We start from the raw sequence: 26,305 nt of genomic DNA on the forward strand, positions 1-26,305 counted from the left end.
GCAACAGGCGTGAATGAAACAATGGCGGGCCAGGTGTCGACCAATAGCAGAAGAGGTGAGGAACTTACTCGACGAGCACGATTCTCTGTTAGGTGGGGCCTCTCGCGATCCATGTGATTCCTTCGGCTCGTAGATCGTCTATCTTTAACGACGAAGAGAGACCGGTATCTTTTTATTGGAAGAAACTTGATTTCATCTCGTTTTTCTTTTTAAAAGTATTTCCTTTTTTTGGCTAAAAACCAATATTCGAGAAGCTTCGTAAAAAGTGTTATTTTTTTATAAATAAAATTCTCATCATCTGCTTCGATATTTACTTCTAAAAATTGTATACGTATATCTATACAATATAATTCTTTGGGCGATAGTATATTTATCGAAAAATTGGGAATAAATTTTTTTTTACAATTTTGAAGATAAAATTGATCAATTTTTTAACTTGTTTATTTATTTATGAATTATTTATCATTTATTATTTTTATTATTTGAAAAATATGAAATTAGTGTTACCTATATTTATATTTCGTATATATATGTGTGTTTATGTTTAAATATATACGTTTGCTCATCGAGACATTGTCTTATCGTTCGACCGTCCGGTATGCACGATGTAATTGATCGATATCAAGGGTACATCACCGGCAGATGTTCGAATGCGCCCTCACACCTCCATCTGTCTCTTTCATAAAGTTCCACTGTTGGTATATGGCGTAGGGCTACGTGTATATATTGCATTATACATACATATATACACACATGCACGTGCAAACATGCAATTATACATATATGCATATATATGTATGCAAGTATGTATAATTTGAATTTCTATATCTGCTATAAAATTGAAATAAAGTAAATAATTCTCTTTAATGATGAAATATTACTATATATCACAGCAGTTCCTGCAAATATGCTTCAATAATTTTAAATTTGATCAAATATATATTCGACTGAATTTATTTATTAAAAGGCAAGAAACCTAGAAGTTGGTCATTGATCATTTCACGCTTATATCTTTACCTTCACACACTTAATAAAATGTTAAAAAAATTATTGTTAAAAAGACAGAATACTTGTCTCTGTAGATACTTGAAAAAAGTGCTTATCCTCGTAGATTTGTCAACGCGCCGACATAAATGAGCCATTGCGGCGATATGATGTGAATAAATCTCGATAAAAAGCAATATCTCGAGCGAAGTTCATATTATACGTTTTCGTTTTATTTCGTTACGGCGGAACGAATTTACCGGCATTGCGAATTGCGGGAGCACCCAGTAGATTCCGCGCGATCAACGCAAACGCCTCGTACACTTCGGAACCAAGTGGGTATACCTAATAGGCACCTTTATACGCGAGATTCAGGCGCGCTGGGGAGGCGTGCCGCGAAAATTGCATCATTTTTCACGCTTGTGCGAGCGCGCGTTTGCCCGATTCAAAAATCGCGTCTCTTCTTTGGGAAGGAAGCGAAGGAAGGAAGGAAGGAAGGAGAAAAATGCCGAGCGTGAACGGTGAAGGAGAGAAGGGAGGAAGGATGCGCAGGATGCAAGAGAGGATGTGCATTGCTGCGCTCGATAAGATCGCAAGTTTATTAATTAAGCGCCGTAGTTCAACGAGGGCTTTGAAATCTCCCGTAAACGCGCGCATTCGTTCATTATCTTGCATTTTAGTTGTATTTTAGAATTGTAAAAAAACACATAATCGATATATTTTTGCTGTTAAAGTTGGAAACTTTGAAGGTTGATAAATAATTATATACATCTTGTTCCAAGTGTCATCTCGGATGTGCAAAGTATTATTTCAATTATCATTTAAGAGCTTATTAATAGTTTTGTTAAAAAAAAATCTTAAACATTTTTGTACATAGATAAATATTATAAATATATATACAATACATATATATTTTTTAGAATTAAAAAAATTTTTTTAAATTATTTAATAAGAAGAATATCAGTTCAAACATTTTATATTTTTCACAAAAAACTCTTGAACTGATATTCTTATTAAATAATTTAAAAAAATTTTTTTAATTCTAAAAAATATTTATGTATTGCATATATATTTGTAATTGTATATAGAATATATATATCACAATTTTTGAACTGATATTCTTCTTATTAAATAATTTTAAAAAATTAAAAAAAAATAATTTAAAGCTCAAAAATATATTTATGTAGATATATTCATTATATATGTATACATAAATGTACACAGAGAGAATTTTCTCTTAGAGTTTACTCGAAAATCATGGTAATCGTGGGACAATATGGAAAGAATTTAAAATATGTTTGATTAATTTTACCATACTTTTAGTAAATTTTATTATACTTTTAATAAAATTAATCAAACATATTTTATATTTTATTGTGATAGATATTATTATTTTTTATTGTGATAAATATTAATCAGAGAAATTCTCATAAAATTCTTTCCATATCATACTTAATGTCTCACAATTACATGATTTTCAGGGTAAATTCTAAAAGAAAATTCTTTCTGTGTACAATTTTATATTTTTTACAAGAACTAATTTTCTCCTTATTAAATAATTTTAAAAAACAAACAATTTAAAGCTCAAAAAAATATTTATGTACATATATTCATAATGATTACAATCGAAGCTATGTGACTTGATCTCGAGGACGATAGAAATGTGCGCGTATATAAACGGGGGTATAAAAAAAGAGAAAAAGAAAAGTCTCTCACCCCGCGCAATCATTATGAATTTCGTACGTTTTTTTTAAAGCGTAATAAATTAGTCAAAGACGCTCATCAATTTTATGACGTGCGCGCGTCCATAGAGAAACGATGCCCAAAACATCGTCCGTCCACCACTGCCAACTCTGTGGATGGCCTCGAACGTGATGGATGATTTTTCTTTCCCATACGTATACATACGTGCGTATGCATATATATACGTGCGTATGTATATACATATGTTAGTGAGCCGAGAACGATTCTCCGCTCATTTGCGCACATACTCGTATACCACCCACATATGCGTGTAACCGCGCACGGCGAAGCTAACCACCGTTGTTGCGTATGCATATATGCACACATGTGCATATATGTGCGTATATATATACGGGATACATCCGACGCACATTAGAGAGCGCGTTTCCATGAATAATAAGTGGTGCGAACGCACTCTCTCTCTTTTTCTCTCTCTTTCTCTCTGTTTTGATATCGCCTAGATTAAATGGACAGAAATCTGTGCGCGTTTCAGTCAGGTGGATTATTCCCGATTCTGTTTGTCGAATGACATATCTCATCATTCTTGATAAATATTTCAACAGCTGATGATCTCTGACATCTTTTGCTGTTGCGCGTTATTTCGGAGTTAAATAATTTTTTAAACATAATAAGTAATTAATATAATATTTCATATATATATTGATTTTTTAATATATTATATTTAATAATTATATTTTATATTAGATTTAATATTATATTTTTTAATAATTTTATTTTTAGCGGGATAAAAAATCCTTATTAAATCCATATATATGAATTTGATAAATATTTTTAATCCTGCTAAAAAATAAAATTATCATTAATAAAAATTAGAAGAAACACGTAACATTCATAAGAGTAAAGAATATATAATATTTAAAGAGCATAAAAACGTACCTTTAAAAATAGACAAATAATATTCTCTACAGTAGTGAATAGCAATATTTTTCAAATCCTGGATTATCGTATCTTGGAATTTGATTATTTCCGATTCTATTTGTCGAGTGACATATCTCATCATTCTTGATAGATATTTATATATTCTTTCACCTCAACAGCTGATGATCTCTGACATCTTTTGCTCCGATAATGCTGCGCATTATTTCGGAGTTAAATAATTTTTTAAACATAATAAGTAATTAATATATTATATATATATTTATATTAATAACTTTATTTTTTAATATATTTAATAATTATATATTTTACATTAGATTTAATATTATATTTTTTAATAATTTTATTTTTAGCAGGATAAAAAATCCTTATTAAATCCATATACAATGAATTTGATAGATATTTTTAATCCTGTTAAAAAATAAAATTATCAATAATAAAAATTAGAAGGAACACGTATTAGCATTCACAAGAGTGAAAGATATACATATAATATTTAAAAAGCATAAAAACGTACCTTTAAAAGTAGACAAATATTCTTTACAGTAGTAATATTTTACAAATCCTGGATTATCCTATCTTGGAATTTATCACGGATATAATTTTAGAAATATCTAAAGTATGTATATGAATAAGAATCTTCTCTTTTATACATATAATGATTGATTTGTCATTCGCGCGCAAAATGACCCAAGAAGAGATACGTTTCATATCAATCTTTCACATACGAGAATACTCTCGCACTTTAAAGATACTGTCGAGGCTTCGTGTAAAAGCGAAGAAATATTATTTATATCCCCGGTATCTCTGAAAGTGGACACACTAGCGCGATCACACGATACTTTCCTCGTGAATAAAATTTATGTCGCTCTCTTTAACAAAGTCGCGGGTTCATTACGATATCCTATCTCTAAATCGAGCCTGGTATCGTTCGCACGATCGGCGAGAGATAATTTTTTTTTTTTTTGTTTCTACGCGATTCTCGTCTCTCGAACCTTTTTTTATTCCATCATAGACAAAGGCTCGCGCGAGAAGACTCGCCGCAAACGACGACGGGCCCCCCGAGATTGGTCGCCGCAACACCGGGCCCCGAGTTTTACGCGCATATAAGAAAGGGGATCGATATATATTGGTATATACGGGCGAAGGAAATGATAAATGGCCGTGCCGAGAGAGATGCGCGGATAACATAATGAGACGTATTGTGCTCTCGACCGGGACCGGGGGCCCGGACGAAACTCTCCCTCGGGATCCTCTCTCTCTTTGGATCCCCTAAAAAATTCTGGCCAGCGCGTCTCTCTCTCTCTTTCTCTTCCCGCTGCTCGTCCACGACTTTCCGAAAAACTTGCCGATTTTCCTTCTCGACGCAATCCTCTCCTTCGTCGCTGAAGGTTTTCGATTCTCTAGACAGAGAGAATTTTCTTAGAATTTACCCTGAAAATCATGGTAGTCGTGGGACAATATGGTATGGAAAGAATTTTATGAGAATTTCTCTGATTAATTATTTATTACAATAAAAAATAATATCTATCACAAAATATAAAATATGTTTGATTAATTTTACTAAAAGTATAGTAAAATTTACTAAAAGTATGGTAAAATTTATCAAACAGCTTTTAAAAGTCTTTCCATATGCTTATTTAGACGAGATATTTAATGATCCATTGCATTGCGCGAATGGAATATAGTTGCGAATAATGTTGACGTAAAATTTTGTAGACTAATATAAATTTTCTTCACGAAATATTTTCAAACATTCATTATAATCTGTCTCGTCTATAAATCCAAAGGATGGCTAATGTCCTTGATAATTCGTTCCGCGAAGGGTTTAAGAGAGGCCGCGTTTACAAGAAAAGATGCGAAAGAGAGATGTCCTCGGTCTTCAAACGTGCAATTGTAGAAGATGATGAGTTCGCTCCGATGCGCGAGAAGGTCGTGACAGATCGCTTGTTTTGTCGGCCGACAACAGGGGCTTCCTTGTCCACTTCGTCCTCTCTCCTTCCTCGAGAACGCGAGGGCTTTTCGGACTCCGATGACGGAGGGGATGACCTCGTGTTCGCGCGCGCGAGAGAGAGAGAGAGCGAGAGACGAGGGGTTGAAACGTAGAACCCCGGAGGTTAGGCTAGGGGTTAGATAGGATAGGGTGTGTCGTCATGGCTACGCAGCAGGGGGCGGGGCAATCGATACACCCTCGCTTCACGCACTAAGCGCACGCAATGCGTTTATAACACAATGAAACAATGACGACGTCTACCGCAGGAAAGAGGCTACGAGCCTAGGATCGCGCCTTCTACTTCCGAAGTAAATGGACGTATGTATGTAGGTATGTGTATGTATGTATGTGTGCATGTGTTCTATGAGAACGACGATTGGCAATGTCCACAATTACATTTGAAATGTCATCTAAGTGACATACTTCTATGAGAGACATGTATAGTCTCCTGGATCTATTAAAGTAGTTTCTACTCTTGTTCCCTCATTTTTCTTCCATCGACTTGCTTGCAATATTGTTTGGTCCTTTTCACATTGATAATTATACTCTTTATTTATAGTTTTATATTTCATTGCTGAAAAGATGAGCATTATATATGAAAAACCTTGAAAACCTGGTATTCTCAGGGAACTTGGTTCAACCTTGAAAAATCAAAGAATTCTTATGAAATTTGATTTGGATTCAGGGAATTTTTTAAAAAATTATCCTTTTGTTTATTTTATTTTTATTTAGCACTTAAGAAACGTATGTCTAACATATCTTGGCAACATTTAAGTTTTTATTTTATGATTTTTTTTATTGATAATCTATTTTTAGTATCAAGATATATAAATTATAAATTTCATAGAAAATTGTTCATATTTTTAATAGATAATATTTAAATAAATTAGTACTCTTTATTTATTTAATAAATAATTAATTTTAATAAATCAGTATTCCCTGAGACGTTTACAATAAATTATTTTTTGTTTTATATTTTTATCAGGGAATTTTTTTACAAAATTTGAGTAGACACCCTGTATATATTTTTTTTTGAAAGTGTGAGAGAAAGGGCAGGAAAGCACAGCCGAACGAATCGATTGGTTAGAAGATAAAAATAGGAAAGATCTGCTCCGAGCTATTAGTTCTGACTTTACGTGTTATTCATGCAACTTTTGTGAAGTGTGTGTGTTTTATCTAGATTACTTTCTTCAAGGATGTGTCTGTTGCCCGCATCCTTTGCTTCTTTCCTCGGAGCGCGAAAGATTTTTTCGGGCGTCTCATCACGCGGCAGCGTCGCAACAATACGTAGCCGCGCATCTAACAATGGAAGGGAACCTTCTGAAAACTTCACTTCGGACAATGAGCTCTCGAGTGTATCATTCGGTCGTTTATGAGTTCGCGCTCGTTTATCATTCGACCGGCCGGCATTTTTCATCGTTTCATCTCGAACGAGTGACGATCTCCGACATATCTTTCGTTGATCGCTTCGTGTTTCGTTATTCCCGAGTTGAATCATTTTTGGGAAAATAACAAGTTGTTACAAACCTTGATAAGGGTATATGTTTGTGCGTGTATTCGAGTTGATAAATATTTTCTATCTTGCTAAATTATTTATAATAAATTATGAGAGAAATAGCATTCGCAAATGAATTATAAAAATATATTTAAAGCGTCGAAACGTATCTTTGAAGAGTATAATTATTAATTAAATATTATTTCGTGATTTATAATCGATTTCTCGAGCGTCAGTTATCTTCTAATTTCTTCATTTGCCTTCTAGCTATACAATATAAAACTTGATATGTGTTTCGGATATGATAAATATATTTCATCATGTTAAATTATTTATCTTAATAAATTATGAGAAAAATAGCATTTGTAAATGAATAATAAAAATATTTAAAGCTTCATAACATAGCTTTGAAAGTAGAATTATTAATTAAATATTATTCCGTGATTTTATAATCGATTTTTCGAGCGTCAGTTATTTTCTAATTTCTTCATTTGCCTTCTAGCTATACAATATAAAACTTGATATGTGTTTCGGATATGATAAATATATTTCATCATGTTAAATTATTTATCTTAATAAATTATGAGAAAAATAGCATTTGTAAATGAATAATAAAAATATTTAAAGCTTCATAACATAGCTTTGAAAGTAGAATTATTAATTAAATATTATTCCGTGATTTTATAATCGATTTTTCGAGCGTCAGTTATCTTCTAATTTCTTCATTTGCCTTCTAGCTATACAATATAAAACTTGATATGTGTTTCGGATATGATAAATATATTTCATCATGTTAAATTATTTATCTTAATAAATTATGAGAAAAATAGCATTTGTAAATGAATAATAAAAATATTTAAAGCTTCATAACATAGCTTTGAAAGTAGAATTATTAATTAAATATTATTCCGTGATTTTATAATCGATTTTTCGAATGTCAGTTATATTCTAATTTCTTCATTTGCCTTCTAATTATATAATAATCAAGATGGGAAGAGAAGTAGAGAAGCAATTATCTTTCGAAATAATGTAGAGAATTAAAGAAAGATATTACATGTCAAAGATACTTTGTGCTCCCGTGCTTTCAACCTACAATACTGCATAATTGCTTTTTATTCATCAATAATATTTACCTCGGGCGTGTCATAATAATAAGGAATAGACGCGCGACAAAAGAGCACCTACACGTGTGACACAAATCTCTCAAGTCTAACAATAAGAAACAATAATGAGAGAGGCAAAGTGATTAGCGCGCTAGGATGACTCGTAATTCGTAAATCGAGCGTCTCTTTCGGGGAAAAAAAATAGAAGTGAAAGGAAATCATTAGGCAACTACCAAGTTGGAACTCGAGAGAAACGCAATAATTCAAGAGATACGTTTCTGACACCCGTAGCTAGTTCACTTTCTGCCGTAGGGCAGAAACCGCGCACCTGTCCCAGGTAGGCGGATTCCCTTCCAGGAATCTGCTTTAAGGAAGGCTCCAACCTGTCTGCCAAGATCAGGATCATCAGGATTGTCAGTTTTGTCTAGGAGTCCTCCTGCGTGGGGATCGTCTTAATGAGTTTTTGCCTGAAACACCACGTTCTATAAGCATAGAATGGAATTTCGGAGGGATATATTCGCCACTTTTTCTTTGAGAATGTCCTCTCGTGCGAAAGCTAAGAAAAAGAAAAAAAAACAGAGATAGCGGGGTAACAAAAGAATACAAAATTCTTTCCGAAGAGGAAATAATACATCAGCGTCATACATATATACGTTTCCATCGCGATAGCCTCGACTCGCCGACTTTTTAATTCCGATTTTTTAGCCTTTGTCGACGATAAATTCTAAATAATATTAGGAATAATATTAATTTCCGTAAGAGACGTACCGCGAATGATATTTTGGTCGGAAACACGCGCCGTGTGCGGTCAGATCGCGTCGCGATTTACGCTCGGAACATCCATTTAAAGCGTATGCTGTCGTCGCTTCGTAAATCAAACCTCGAGTGAACCTGACTCTCTATCTGGATCATTTTCTCCGCAATTACGCGGAAAGAGAGCTTAAATTTCAATTTTATATTTCCTATTTTTGCTCGCATTTTAATATCGCACATCAAAGGAGTAGAAATTAAAAAAATATCCCACGTGCTTCTCTTCGACTCTTCGCTAAATCCATCTGTCATTGCGATTTGACGTTCAATCTTTGACGTATTTATGTATATTTCTAATAATACAAAAGATTTCATCCTCTGCATAAATTATATATTAGTTTCTCTCGATTTCTCAAATTCTTTCTCTTAGAATTTACCCTGAAAATCATGGTAATCGTGGGACAATATACTATACTTTTAGTGAAATTAATCAAATATATTTTATATTTTATTGTGATGGATATTATTTTTTATTGTGATAAATATTAATCAGAGAAATTCTCAGAAAATTATTTTTATATTGTCCCACAATTACCATGATTTTCAGGGTAAATTCTAAGAAAAAATTCTCTGTGTATATATCACACAAGGGGGTTGAAGGGGGGTGGATTTAATCTTTACGCGAAAACGAGCAGCCGTTATTGGATGACAATGGTACATCCACGGTGTTCGCTATTATCGGGTCGCTTCTCTCTCGCAAAGCGAGAAGCCGGTAACCACCTGTACCAGTTCGGGTAGAGACGGGTTGACGAGGGGGTGAAGGGGGCAAGAGGGGGAGCACACAGGCAGGAGGCACAGCCGGTCCATAGTCGGCCTGGTTGGGCAGGCGCGGACATCGCAGGCCGCGGGAGTGACGGATGGCCACATCGCATTTCGCGGCTCCATATCTCCCCGATTTCGCGGGTGTAATTCCCGTAAAGTCGTTTCGGGGCCCTGTTTCGCCCGGCTGTGTAAGCCGCCACATGTGTGCAAGCGTATACGCGACCTCTCTCTTTTCATCGCGCATCGTTTCGGCTTCTTCTTCCTCCCTCTCCTCCGCTCGTTCTTTTTTCCTCTCCTCTCCTCTCTCTCTTGCCCGTCTATTTTCTTTTCCCTTGATTTCTGTCCGTTGTTCCAGACTTTTTTATTGCCGACGTGCATACCATTAGCCAACCGAACGTTAACAGCCCCAACGACCTCTAGCTCCGTTTGGTAATTACCGGATCATAGCCGAAAAGCTTCTCGGGGCCTCCTCGACTCGCCCGCGCGACTCTCATCGGTCGCTGATCTCCCTCGTGGGAACGTGGGACAGAAGGGACGAAGAGAACGAGTGGCGAATATTTCGCTCTATGATTATATTCGCGACGTGTAGCGATTCGTAAAGGTCGGGTCGGAAATTCCTTTGACGGTGATGCTCACGACGTTGATTGTGCGGGCTGTTTCGGGATATGTATAATGATACTAGCACAAATGAAATTAATCTCAAGTACAATCGCCAAAATTTAACGCTTTAATAGAGGGGAAACGCTGTTTCACAATTTCTGAAAATAATTTAATATATTTTATATATTTAATACAATATAATATGTAATATTAATTTAATATCTTTTTTATTTAATATATTTTAATATACTTTTGCAATTTTTTAATCACTCTAATAAGGGAAGGAACGCAGTTTGAAAATATAATTTAATATATTTTAATATGTTATTTATTACTAATATTTATATAATTATATATTAATTATATAAATTATTATATTATAATTAATATTAAATACATATATTAAATTCTACACAGAGAGAATTTTCGCTTAGAGTTTACCCTGAAAATCATGATAATCGTGGAATAATATATGATATAAAAAGAGTTTTAAAAATATGTTTGATTAATTTTACCATACTTTTAGTAAATTTCACTATACTTTTAGTAAAATTAATCAAACATATTTTATATTTTATTGTGATAGATGTTATTATTTTTTATTGTGATAAATATTAATCAGAGAAATTTAAAATTCTATCTATACCATATTGTCCGATTACCATGATTTTCAAGGTAAATTCTAAGAGAAAATTCTCCCTATGTATAAATATATTAAATATAATTTACATTTAATTTTACTTTAATTAAAATTGTCATAACCAAATACAGAAATTATCGAACGGTCATTAATTTCTCTTCGGACATAAGTACACCGCTTTGATAGGTATACGTCATACCGAGATCTAATATTCCTAAAATGTTTTCTCAAGGAATTCCTTCAATTAGGCAGCGCTTTCAAATCGATCGGTTCGATTCGGGAGTCTCTCGATGCAAGGCCATCGACTCGCGGTCCAGAATCTCGAGAGCTTCCCAAACGCGCGGGAGTCTCCTTTCTCTCTCTCTCTCTCTCACTCTCTACCTTGCCTTGCGCAACAAAAAGTGATTAATTACGCCTCTCGGGAGTCCGGTGGCTCGTTGTTTCCCCAAGCCCGACGGTGAGCATCGTTTCGGCAACAATGTGCCTGGCCCGTCCGTTTCTCCTCGGCAACGTCTCGCGCAACGTAACCAACCGGCCCGGGTCCTCTTCTCCGCGATCCTCTTCTCCCGAGCGAGGAGAATCGATCCTGCCCTCGGCATTGTGTCCCCTTTTGTCCGACCACGCCGCGAAATATTGCCGGGGTGAACTTTCCGTCGACTCGTGACCTCACCTCCACCTCTCTCCTATATCCTCTTCTCCCGAAACGGTTCATCCCGCTCTTCTTTATTTCTTCGGGATACACGCACCTTGCACATCGAATGACGAGATTTCGCATTTGGCACCGCTATTATTTACTACAAGATTATTTATGATCCGCGGCGCTCAATTTAGATACCGATATTCGACGCTGATTGCTATTTTTTTGTCTTGACTCCATTTTATATTAAGCAGGTGTATTGTACAAAGGAGAAACTTGCCCTTCTGTCAAATGGATAATTTTTCACTTGTTTGTCAATGTATAGATACCTGGGTACCAACTTGCAGTATAACAATTTTTTTACAGAAGCTGCTGGGCATCGCATATTTTTTCTTATTATATTTTAAAAGACATCCGAATGCAAAGGCCCTTTGTATTTTGTTTTGGACAGAGAAAAGTTCATTTCGATACATTTTTAACATTTAAAGTTACTTTGAATACTCGGACACTCGGATTCATTGACTAAAGGGTTGATCGAGCTATAACTGAGACGCAATTGTTTCGATTCTACATCCTGGATTCGATTGCGATATCGGATGTTTGTACTTATATCCGTTCATTACCCAATATACTTTGCATATCCGCACGCAATTAATTCATTCGAGATACTCAATGAAGATATTTCGGTCAATGAGTCAATAGGGTCCCGTTCCTTACGGCGGCGGAGTCGACTAAACCGACCCTCTGTACAAACTCATAATTAGACCCCAGGGGCTGCTTCTGACACGTTCATCCCTCGTTTCTCCGCCCCATATATACGATGATCATACGGTGGGCCGATCGTTCCGCGTAACTTTGCGCATGAATTCGTCCGCTATCGCTCGTGATGAAATATAACCGGTACTGCATGATATCTCTCGTCCATTTCCACTCGCGCTTTCAATTCGATATTTGACCAACTCGACGCAGGAATGACTCTTTCTTTGATTTTGCGTTGACGTAATTTTTTTTTATTTTTTACATAGGTAACAGATATGTTTATTCATGTGTTTATTCGATGACATTTTATCTCGAATGAATATTTTTTTTCGCGAAGATTGCGTCGCTCTAAGGTAATAAAAGTTATAATGGTTTGAGAGGAAGGGGAGGAAAAAAAGAGAAACGCGCGGACCACAAATTAATTCGACAGTCTTTGTGCGTACAGGAAAGAGAGGCTTCTTGCTTCGTCGTGCATAAACGGCGGAAGTTTACGATTTATCATATTTCAGTTTCTCTATACGAATTATTAGCGTAGTAAAAGCGACACGGTAATTGCACAATTCTCATTGGCGTGGGTGATAACCTTGGGCGATAAACAGTTTAGCTTAAGAATAGCTTACCTTACCACAAACAGCTGATAGCTGTCTCTGTCTCTCTTTCTCTTTGTCTCGCCAAAATATCCCGGCAGTATACAACCTTAATCGATACTTTGACCGAGCATAAAGTTTCCTAAGTCTTCTACAAAACGTGACATTATCGTAAAATGACTTAATCGCGTTAGTTCTTAAGTACTCTCCTCGTAAAGTTGATTATCGTGTCTCGAGAAAATTATGACTCGCGTTTCGAAGCGATTCGCGAAAAATTGGACTTTAACAGCGTATTAATAAAGCCATATTTTGTGCAAATAAGAAAGATAAGTAGAAAATAAATAAAATATATTATGGTATCTTACAAAACTCAAAACGAGAAAATTTCGACGTAAAATAATGGGTCGACAAAGATTACCATAAATAATGCAAACAATCGAAGCTGTCTCTCCATCAATGCGTTTGACTGCGTCGGGGCGCGAATTCATTACCCGCGAACAAAAACGTGGCCCCCGTTTTGTCTCACGAGAGAGAAAGAGAGAGAAACAACTCGCAATGTAACTCATAGTCACATTTGGATGTCCGATGCCCTACGCTAAATAAAATATACTCGGCACGCGTTTAGACGCTACTACGAGAGAATACACGTGAATACTTTATGCCTCGGGCACGTGGCGTTTTTTGTGTGTGAATAGACACAACGCGCTATGTATATGTATATATTTTTGCGCGACCGCAGATTGACGAAGTAAAAATGATAATTACATGTGAGAGGTTCGGAGTCGAGAAAATTGCATACGCGAGTGCAATTTTGTACTTGAATTTTATATATATATATATACAATATATATAATATTATATAATATTATTATACATAAATTATTACATTATTATATTATTATAGTATTTTATTATAAATAAACAGACATATACATATAATATACAATATTTTTTGTAACAATACGTAACATTCGAAAACGAAATATACAGAGAGAATTTTCTCTTAGAATTTACCCTGAAAATCTTGGTAACCGTGAGACAATATGATATGGAAAGAATTTTAAAAATATGTTTAATTAATTTTACCATACTTTTAGTGAAACTATACTTGTAGTAAAATTAATCAAACATATTTTATATTTTATAGTGATAGATATTATTATTTTTATTGTGATAAATATTAATCAGAGAAATTAATATTCATAAAATTCTTTCCATACTATATTGTTCCACGATTAACATGATTTTCAGGGTAAATTCTAAGAAAATTCTCTCTGTGTACATATATATATATATATATATGTATATATAACGTAATGATACAGCATATCTCAACATTGTCAATAATTAATCTGCGATAATTAATTATTGAGAATATGTGTGTACAAAAAGACTCGCGTTAATATTTAACATTAATTAATTATTTCTGATTTCAGGGAATTTTCATGGAGCGGGATAATGCGGTAAGCGGTGAGTAACAACATTAACATTGCCTATATATACATATTCGTGGGTGTATGTGCGGATCGGAAATGGCTAGATATTATTACGAGACCGCGCTCTGATATACGAGCATGCGCGCGCGCGCACGGGAAGAAAAGCCCTCCCCTTTATGTTTCCTTTTTGTTGGACGATCGCGAAGCGGAACTTCTCTCCTCGCATGACGTTATCTCGCGCGACTCGCCGGAAATCTACACTTAAATCGCGCGCGCGCGCAAGCCAAGAATAGAAATAAAACCGCGTAACCTCCCTCTGGGCAGCAAATAAATCTGGAGCGCGTTAAAGTCGGGGTGTACATTGTATATGTATATACTTGTATATGCCGACGTATCGCGGATTATACATAAACATTAAGTATATCGTGGAATAGCTAATCGGTGTTCCATTAATTAAGCGAAATAGGATCTTACGGTCATTATAATTATAATCGCTCATCTTATTACGTTTGTAAATTACTGATACAACAAATGCGCTCGCGCGTAGATAAGAATAAGACTAATTTATACGGTAACCAGTTCTACGTGACTGAAAATAACCGCTATTATTTATTGTTAGTTAAAACATAGAATATAATTAGATCAGGTAGAGGAAGATTATTTTCAATCATTAATCAAATGTGAAAAGTCTAAAGAAACGCGGTAATTCAAGACGCGTATCGTGTAATAGTATACGGAATCAAGGTAAATATTTTTCTTCGAGTGTACATTTCCACTCTGAATCAACATCCGAAAATACGTGTGGTTTGCTTACTGTAGCCGAGTGCGTAGAATTGATACGGTTAGCAAGACGGTAAAAGCAAGTACGCATCTGCCTAACGTCAATTAACCAGTTCGAATGAAGACGTGAAGACCTAAACACATAGATGGTTTTCTCAATATAACGCGCTCGTGTTAGTGTTTCGCTTCCATCGATCGTCCTAAATTTTATAATTTTAAGTCACTCTTTTTACAAGCTGAAATATTAATAATTAAAAAAACGTACAATTATATAAATGGATGATCAGAGAGGTGGCTTGCTCTCTTTTTTTTTTCTTAAATACAATCACTGTATCATCACTGAAAAGTAATGAATAATTACTAATAATCTTTATTCTAAGTATATAATATACTGCAAATTAGTCACACACAATTTAAGTGACAGAATCAATCATTTTTTAAAAATGCGTTTTATTAATATTATGTATCAGAAAATTATAATAATTTATTTTATTAAAGAAATGAGGTTGATTAAGAATTTCGTTCATTTATGTGAGTTTATTGCATCTTAAGATTAAAAAAGTATAATTTTGAATTTTTGAATACTTAGTAGAATACGTGTTTTATTCCAGATATTTATATATCTGGAGTCTTCTTTCAAAAAGTAACAATCTATAATAAATAGAAAAAATTTTAGAAGCTACAACTTGCAAATACATACAATTATTATTGATTTTTTAATGAAATCTTATCAATGAGACGCATAAGACGGAGAAAGTGTGTGTATTTTCACTGAAAATAAGTGAAATACTCACTAATTTTCGATGAAATCTTGTGTCCCTGTTTTAATCAGACATTATTAATGATTCAGTTTGATAGTAATTGATGATGAGAATTTTTCTAATTATTTCCTCTTTGATTGACGCACGCGACAAGTTCGTAAATGCCGAAAAAAGAGCCTTGTCCCTGATTCGTACTTGACGTTTGAACCGACGTGTTCTTCTCTCCCTTCGATAGGATCGATGGCGCATATGAAATGCAGATGCGCGGTTTTTCTCGCAGAATTACGATCGGTGCATTCAACAAATTGGCGATTTTTCTTGCACGGTATCCGGCAACAGGACCCACCGGACTCGCGTTTCTCTCGGGTCCTGTGAAGGAACCTCTCGAAAGAAAGCTTTATTGATGAGATCGTTAATACGGCCGATCGACGAATGTTTTGCTTGTCCCGGACCGGACGTCTATCCGTCGCGATCGGCGACCACCCGATGCGTCTCGTCCTCCCGCAGCAAAAAGGGGACTCGACTTCGTCGATAATTCTCCCTCTCGCTCTTTCTCACGAGTCATTTAAATGAACTTTGCGTTGTCCCGAAACTAGGCTCTTCCGCCTGCGAAATTTTCCAAACACTATTTTTCATTTCTAAAATTTGACACTCGATAGATTTATTCCCCTTTCTTTTCTTTAAAAGTTAAAAGTATGAAATATATTTTAAATATTTTTTTCTATTTCTGTATATCTCAATTTAAAGAGCTTGAATTACAATCAGATTATATTTTCTAAATATATAATATATCTAAAAAAAGTTTGTAATTTCATAAAAAAAATATTAAATAGCAAATTTATCAAGAAATAGCGTATACGTCTTGACAATTGTGTAATAAAATAATAATTACGCATAATATATAATTTATTTTCTCTCTTTCACATACGATTCATTTAAATGAGCTTTGCATTGTCCCGAAAAATTAAGCTCTTCCGGAATTTTTCGAGTCGCTCTATTTTTTCTTTCCAATTTTATACTTGATATATTTTCTGTTCTTTTTTTTTTTTGATTATTTTCTGTATATCTCACAATCTAGAGTTCTTGAATTAAAAAATACAATCAGATTAATGCTATTCTTAAATATGTATATACAATCATACATTTAAAAAAAATTATAATTCTATAAAAAATATTAAATAGCAAATCTCTCTCAAAGAATAGCGTGTCTTGACAAGTGTATAATAAAATAATAATGACGCATAATATATAAACACAGTTGGGCGTCTAATCGCAAGTTTCACGTGTGAATTAAGAATACTTTATACTTCAGGGTGTCTACTCCCTGAAAAAATCTCTGGAATTCTCAGGGATTTATTTTTTATCCAGAAAAAAATTAGGCAATTCTCGTAAAGTTTTGTTAGAATTCTAGGAATATTTTAAAAAATTCTTTCTAATAATTTTGCTCTTATATTGTGAAAAAATTACACATATATATATTAATAAGTTATAAATGTATATATCCCTTTTCATTTATATATTCAATATTTCTAGCGAAATACTGAATAAGCAGTACACATTCTTTATTGCAATTTTAGCGATAAAAAAATGAAACGCGCGATTTTTCGATTAATCCTTTAAAAACATATATCAAGAGAGCGTATTGATTATTCGCTGCCTATACATACATACATACGTCACAGGACATGCGTCGAGCGACACGGGATAACGCAGAATCTCCGTGTAAACATCCGACCACCATGATCCGACTTAAGTATTGATTATCATCGTCTCTCTCGCGCGGTGGCGGTACATTTCGTCTCAATACATCTAACCGGGGTCCTTTTTGCCGACGATTCTCCGTCGAACTCTCCGGGAACGAGAAGAGAAGGACGATAGGCGAAAGAAGAAGAAGCTAGACAGAGGTAGAGAGTCGCGACGCGCCGCGATTTGGGTCCGCAGGACCTTATTCGCGGATTGGCAGACGCGCTGGCATACATATTGCATGTCCCAGACGTGGATATATTTATTGGCATCTCTCTATACGCTTCTCTCTATCTGTACCAGCATCCACCCACCTCTCTCTCCCCTCGTCGATGAATAAAGTATATTTCTTCCTCGCGATGCTCGGACCCTTTTTGCGCTCGTCGGTTCTCCATCCTGTGACTTGTCGACGCTTTTGCGCGGGTCCACCGGCGCTTCGCGAATGATCGATGTCGAGATTATCGAAGGACTTTCTCTCTCTCTCTCGTGGGTACTCGATATATCCGAGTAAAGAGATTCCCCTCCTTTTTTACTCGCACCGGATCTCTCGGGAATATTATCCGTTCGGAATCCCGAGGGATCATCACACGGACGAGACGACGAAATATCGGCGGTTCCGCGAGGAGAGGCCCATTAATCCCGACGGGCTGCGACCGCGATCGATCGAACCCTCGAGCGAAATCACGCGGATTGGCGCTGTGTTTCGACGCGCGGACGGGATATCTTCTCCTCTCCGTGTTTAATCTCCCGTGATTTAACCCCTTGCACGCACGTCCTCGGAAAATATGGCCGAATTAAACGCGAATCTCGCGTATTGAATTCTGCGGGGCGACGGGATATTGATTTACGATCATACTTGAATTATATATGAATGGAGGTGAATAGATTTAAATCTATATGCTCCTTCCTCTCTTTTCTCTGCTTACTTATAATTTATATCGTATGCATGTGTGTGTGAAACTTTAAATATTGAGACAGGAATTATTTTCTGATACGATGTCAAAAAGCAATGATATAAAAAATATTGTTATAATTAAATAGTAAACATATAAATATGGAAAATTATAATATGTATGTGTGAAATAGTTTTTAAAAATTATAATATTACGATACAGAAAAATAAACGAATTCTTGATTATTTTCTTATTTGATGTCGAAAAGTAATGATGTAATAAAATATTATTATAATTAAATTTATAACATCAATAGGAGAGACTGTAGTATGTATATGTCAAACATCTTTAAAAAATTATAATATTAAGATACAGGAATATAAACGAATTAATTTTTTAATTACTTTTTCTAATTTGATGTCAAAAAATAATGATAAAAAAATATTGTTATAATTAAATTTATAATGCAAATAGGGGAGACTATTCAAAGAAGTACCAACTAATATATATAGGATTCTTTTATAAATAAGATGCTAGATGCCGAGTATATTTTTCTCGCGGTCCTCTCATCGCACGCACACATTCTCAGCTTATTATTTATCTTTTCCTGCAGATCAGATTACTCTTGACGATATCTCTAATGTTGTGATCGATCGTGTCCCGTATTCTGTTTCATCCACTAATCACATATGTGTGTACGTCATACTCCACGAAAAGTGTCTTCATCTTACTTACGATACGAGATGATTTAATAGTATCGCGAAATTAAAATTTATAGGTCATTACATCTCGCGAGTATCGATGATGCAATGTTATATAAATCGGGCATTTTCTAGTCTTTGTAGAAAAAAATCTCCCCCCATTTGTTCTTTGTTCCTTCCTCCATTCCGTTTCCGTCTCATCCGTCTTCCTCGTGCTATCGCGACGATAATCTATTACGCGAAATCGTCGTTTGCGCGCAAGAGACCTTCCGGTAGACACACATCCAATGACGTGCGAGGTCAACCCCTTTCTCAAACGGGGGGTTATCTCGGAAGGCTCGCGTTAGGTTACACAATGGGACAATCTCTGACTTGATTTTGCGTTAGGCGGTCCGAGATTGGCAGTCGGCGTTACTTGCCTGCCAGGGCAGAGAGGGCAACGTCGCGGTCCTCGTCGTCGTTGTTGTGTCGTACATATAGGTATAGGTATAGGGTACAGTAGCGCGCGCGTCGTGGCGATGTGATCCTGTCGGGCACAGGACTACGTTACCGCCCCCACGATTACAGACGAGGAGGACGACGAGAGAGCGAGGACTAGGAGATGGGGGGCCATCCCAGAACGTCTCTGCCTCTGACAGCTCGACTCTCCCTCTGCGCAGCCACCCTTCGCCCCCTTCGCCGATCTCCCATCCAGCTTCGCTCCTTCCACACCTCACGGCTTCCTTCTGTCCCTCTATCTTCAGCCACCCCCGCGCATCCCACCCCTATCTTCACCTATAGCTGCAGTGAGATACATCCTGTACAGATTGCACGGAAATTTCTGAAAGGGATGATTTCTAGCGATATGCGAATAATCCGAATCGTATTCCTCCGTTCTAGAGAGAGTGTATTTAAAAATGTCTTACTTAGATCAGTTCGGATCATATATATGTGGTCAGTAATAATATTTTAGATAGACAATTATTTTAATAATTATTAATTTAAATATATAGATTAAATTTCCATCAGTGTCGTTTGATATTTAAAATATTCCGATTTTTCTTATGTATATTTTTAAATTCTCCATCAGAGAGAAAAAGAGAGAATCAATTAAATCGATACACACAATGACAGAATCATTATTAATAATTATTCGATCAATCCACAGATGCGCTACGTAAATATCGCGAACTTCTTCGTTTTTTTTTTCTTTTTTCGTGAGAAGGCAGCTCGTAGGGGAATCGTATGTAGTGGTGGGTAGTATTTCCAATTTGACTAGACGTCGAGCGCGGACTGAAGGTCCGCGGACCATTCGCTCAGTCCTTTCTCTGACCTAGGATCGCATTAACATTCCACCATTCCGAAATTATTTATAGCTTCATCCGAGATATCTTGAGATGTAAATCAGACATTCCTCTAATTTGGGATCCTCGTGTATACGAGGCCGCGTTCGCGTTCTGTAGACAGTTTTTTAACGTATCATTTGTTTATCCGTTTGTTCACGATTATTTGGAAATCATTTAACATTGCAATGAACTTAGAAATTAAATTAAAAAAAGCATACACTTTTATCCATTTCATATGACAGTTCTTTTTACGTCATTATTCCGTATTTTTATTTTATATTTTTGTATTTTATTACTTCAGCACAGAATTATATACCATGTGCCTTTTTTTAGCGAAAAATATATTTTCCAATTGTATTATATATATAATAAAATATAATAGAGTTTTAATTATTTCTATGTACACATTGATATAAATTGTCTACATAATTATTGAATTTGTATTGCATTGAATGCACATTTTCGATATAGCGTTTCGTTGATTATTTTTTTACCGATACATTTTATAAATCTCTTCATATATGGGAATAATTTCGAAAGAGAGATGAGAAAAACGACGTATGGGACGTAATTATATTATTTTTACAATATATTTAAAACAGATGACCCTCTTGTTGCTTGGATGAAAGAGAGAGTGAGCTATATATTTAATATTTCTATACTATAGCGTGAGAGTTAATAAACTCGAGAGTTAACGAAGTTCGTACTCTTCGCTACTCGCGTGAGCTTTTTTTCTTCTCCTCGTACTTTGCCGAAGAAGAGAGAAACATTAACGCGCGTTCGCAAATTCAGCGCATTCGTTACTCGGCGAGACGCAAATCGGAATATACGCACCGTGAGTAACATACGTTGAACTTAATGCGCGTGATGTGCGAATTAAAATCCAAGCGAGAGAAGGAGAGAGGAAAAAGTCGCGAACGGCGTCTTCATTACGCGCTACCAGTTAGTATACCAACACACCCGATTAGTATCCATCAACCTCGCCAGAGAGAAAGAGAAAGAGAGTCTCTCGAAATCTCGAAGCTGGCTAGAAATCTTTGACGCAAATGTCCGATGCGTAAGGACATTTGCAAAAAGGTAGGAGAAAGGGAGAGAGACAGAGAGGAAGGTGGCAGCGATGGAAAGGAGAGTACAGGAGACAGAAAGTGCGGGCTGCCCGGTGGTAATTGGCGGGCAAGACGGATGGTGGTACTTATTTGCACTCGCTCTTCGGAATTAAAAGTACCGAGCGGTGCGCTCATTAATCTCGGCGTCCGTGAAGAAAGAGGTCCTTCGAAGGACGGATAGGCGCGTATAGGGCGAGCACGAGAAAGAGATAGAAGTAGATAAAGAGGGAAGGAGAGAGAAGGTTCGCTACTGGCGAACGCGTTCGCCGCAGGATGTAATCGCCGAACAAACTGAAGGTCCGCGAACAATTTCCATCAACAAGATTTACGCGCCCCGGACGCAATCAGCCTCTCTTCCTCCTCTTCCTCGGGTATAGTAGTCCTTTCGGCGTCCACGCGGGCTTCCACGGGGAAGAGACTCCTCTCTCCTCGTCTCCTTCTCTCTTTCCTCTCTCATTACTTTCTCGCCGCGTTGCGTTGCCTCGTTTCCACGCGTCCCTCCTCCTGCGCGTTTTATCCAATGTTGAAATGTGGGTGAGGAGAGGGTGAGAGAGATGGGGGATGAAGAGGAGAGGAGAGAGAGAACCTGGAGAGAGGAGCGTGCGATTCTTCTTCCATCTTCTCCGAGGCTTATGGTTGCTCCTCGGAGAAGCTGACTCGGGCGCAGCTACCATTTCTCGGGCGGTGATTGGCTCCGCGGGGGGTGGCGCATGCGTACCGACTGCCTGCTTGCTCCTGCTGCCCACATTAACATTCCTAACTTTGCTTCTTGCTGCGCTCTTTGCGCGTGATAGATTGCACGAGGCGTTTTTGGATATACCGCGCGTCCGCGCGGCCAAAGTCTGCCTCGTTTCTTCTTCTTCTTCTTCTTCTTCTTCTTCCACTTTGCGCGCCGTCTCGTTACGGGATTTGGACGGCGTACCTATACTCGCGGATTGAGTTCTGCCAAGAGTCCATCTCCAAGAATTCATCCCCCTCGTACCCTCTTAATGCATGTATGTACCTATCTACCTACTTCAGTTTGTGCCTGTCCTTGTCTTAATTTATCCACCTTGGCGTCGAATGCAAGATTTTTTATTTTCGCGGTCAAATTTATTTCAAATCGTAGGCATTCTTTAAAATTTTATATGATTTTATTTTAATCGTGTATACATTCAAATTCTTTTATCTACGATATGATGATAAAAAATATAATAAAAAGATTTTGAACTTTCCAGCCATCTTATTTATTTATCTACTAAAGTTTCTTATTCATTTTTTAAATATTTTTAAAAATATTTTATTTGGTTTTTTATAATCCTCCCTTTTTTTCAAAAAAGGCATGTTAAGTCGATTCTCGAAAGTCTCGAAGTATTGGTGCCTCTTTTCCGCGATGCTGATTAACTGTCTCGATACGCGTTGTGTGTGCGTAATATTGACAGTTATCAGCTGGTAACTGTCAGAAATATTAATCAAGTTTAAAGTATATTATAACATATTTAAAACATGTTATTTTTTTATTTAATTTTATTTTGGACAAACTGTTAAACTGCTAACCCTCTCGATGCTGGGAATATAACGCACGCAACGCGTATCGAGACAGTTAATCAGCATCGCGGAAAAGAAGCAAGAATACTTGCAAGAATGGACTTAACATGCATTTTTTTAGAGAAAGACTAGAACAACCCAAGCGCACGCCATTCTTCGGTTTTGTATTAAAAAGGATGATATTTTTAAAAAAATAATATAAAGTTTGTTTGAACTCGATTAATATTTTTTGACAGAAATCAGCTGATAACTGTGAAAAATATTAATCAAGTTTAAAGTATTATAACGTATTATTTTAATTTCTATTACATTATTATTTTAAAATTTAATTAGCAAATTAACGCTTTAATCAGCTGATTTCTATCAAAAAATATTAATAAAGCGTTAATTTGCTAATTAAATTTTGAAATAATATGTTTAAAAAATTAAAATAGTAATATGTTGTAAATAATATGTGTGTGTTATAATACATTATCCTCGATTAATATTTTTTGACAGAAATCAGCTGATAACTGTCAAAAATATTAATCGCGCGCGCGCGAGTTTATAAAGTATCATAATATATTATTTAAAACATATTATTTTAATTTCTTTATAACGTATTAATATTTCAAAATTTAATTAGCAAATTTTCGCTTTACTATTATCATGATCCAATAAAAAATCGAAACTTGGAAGAGTTGTTAATTTGATAAACTATCTCGCGATTTTTATTGATGCAGCGTCTCGTATTATCTGAATTGAATAATTTGCGTCAATAGATAGCCAATAATCGTAATTATTCAATTCTTATAATACATATCTTATTATTGCAGGACAGATTAATTATAATCCGCGTGACACGTCTCACGATATATCGATGACATCCAGAATTTTCTGACCTAAATAAGCCGCGCGAAATCATTGATAAATGGCTAGTATCGCTCAATTCTCTATTCAATGAAAGAAGAGAGAGATATTCATTGACTTGCGAAACATCTCGCGTCCTTCTCTATTCCTTTTTGTCCTTCTCACGTTATCTCCAATTCCTTCACGCTAGAGTGAGTACAGCTCGGAAACTCGAAACGTAGTTAAAAACTGAGGCAAAAAATATATCCTTCGACGACCTTTAATTGTTTCGGTGTCGCGCGTCACTAAATAAGGTATAAACATAATCGTTGCGTACATACCAGCTGAAACCAGGTTTCTTATCGCGCATACCTACGTGATTCATGTCTCCATTTACTCACACAACTTTTTCTTTCATACATTTTAGTCACCTATACTTGCATTCGTCAGTGTAGTTTCGAACGTTCTTTACTAAAGTCAGTTCATTCAAGGCGCGCTTTGACGATTTCTGAATTATCGCGGTTTCTCGTACCATTCTTAAATATCAGAACGATGAAATTTAATGAGTGTTCAATATATTTACTGAAAAAATCAATCAGTTTGTTCAAAGTAAAATTAAATAAAATGATAATGTTTTAAATGTTATAATACCCTAAACTAATATTTTGACAGTTATCAGCTGATTTCTGTCAAAAAATATTAATCGAGGATAAGGTATTATAACATATTATAATACTTACAACATATTATTAAAAAAAATTTTTTTATTATATTATTTGCAAATTTAATTAGCAAATTAATGCTTTATTAATATTGTTTTAACAGAAATCAGCTATGATTAAAGCGTTAATTTGCTAATTAAATTTTAAAATAATAATGTCATAGAAATTAAAATAATAATATGTTTTAAATAATATGTTATAATACTTTGAATTTGATTACTATTTTTGACAGTTATCAGCTGATTTCTGTCAAAAAATATTAATCGAGGATAAAGTATGATAACATACAATTAATTACAACATATACTATTTTAATTTTTATAACATATTATTTTTAAATTTAATTAGCAAATCAACGCTTTAATCAGCTGATTTCTGTCAAAAAATATTAATCAAGTTCAAACAAACTTTATATTATTTTTTTTTAATATCATTCTTTTTAATATAAAATTAATGAATGGTGCACGCTTGTGTTAATCTATATGATAAATTTAATATAAAGTATATAATGCTCCTATAATATGCATGTATTTATCTATCTCTACCTTGTCTTAATTTATTCATCTTGTCAAACGCGTAAGATTTTCATTCTCGCGTTCGAATTTTTTTCCAAATCACAGGCATTCTTTAAAAATTTCTTTGATTTGATTTTATTATATTTTATTTTATATACAAATTCTTTCATCTATGATATGATGAAAAATATAATAAAAGAACTTTTAGATAATTTCTATTTTATTTATTTATGTATTTATTAAAATTTTTCATTTATTTCTTAAAATATTTTTTTAAATATTTTATTCATTCATATAATAAATTTAATATAAAATATATAATGTTTTTTTATAAATAATTTATAGGAGCATTTAGTCCAGTCTAATTATTTTGTATTGCATCAGCATTTCTTCTTTCTCTTGCGTTAAAAAAGTACCTATATATTGTAAACATTTATCCTCATATCCAATATCCTTCTGTCAAACGTCAAAGTCCATTCGTGACTTTCTGCGAAAATCGCCCTCCATATTTCTCATTAACTATTAGCTCGCTAAAAGGCGTGAAGGGAAGCTACACTGACCGCGCAATTGAAAGTCGATGTCGATTCGCGACAGGATTCGATCGCGTAACGGCTTAATTAGGCCCTCCTCCGGTGAAAGGGGGTCCGCACGAAGGGGGTCCGCATCCTGTCGTACGTGATCTTCGTACCCTCCTGTACACCCCCGACATAATTACGGGACTACTCAAGAAAGTGGTCAAACGGTTGATGCGAGGGGCATATTGGACAGAGGGGGTGAAGGGGGTAAAGGGGGAAGAGAAGGGAACGTAACACCGCGGCAAATCCGTCCAGAGGATGCATCTCCCGTGGATCCGGTGGTTATTCGAGTGGATATCCGCGCCATCCTCAGCCTCCCCCTGTGTCCCCCTTTCCTTCTCTCCCTCTCTCTCTCTCCCGTCCGCACACACGCGATCTTCGCG

This window comes from Prenolepis imparis, unplaced genomic scaffold (assembly GCF_030444845.1).
Source record: "Prenolepis imparis isolate NDT839.2.m4 unplaced genomic scaffold, iyPreImpa1.0 SCAF_10, whole genome shotgun sequence".
In the NCBI taxonomy this organism is placed as follows: Eukaryota; Metazoa; Arthropoda; class Insecta; order Hymenoptera; family Formicidae; genus Prenolepis; species Prenolepis imparis.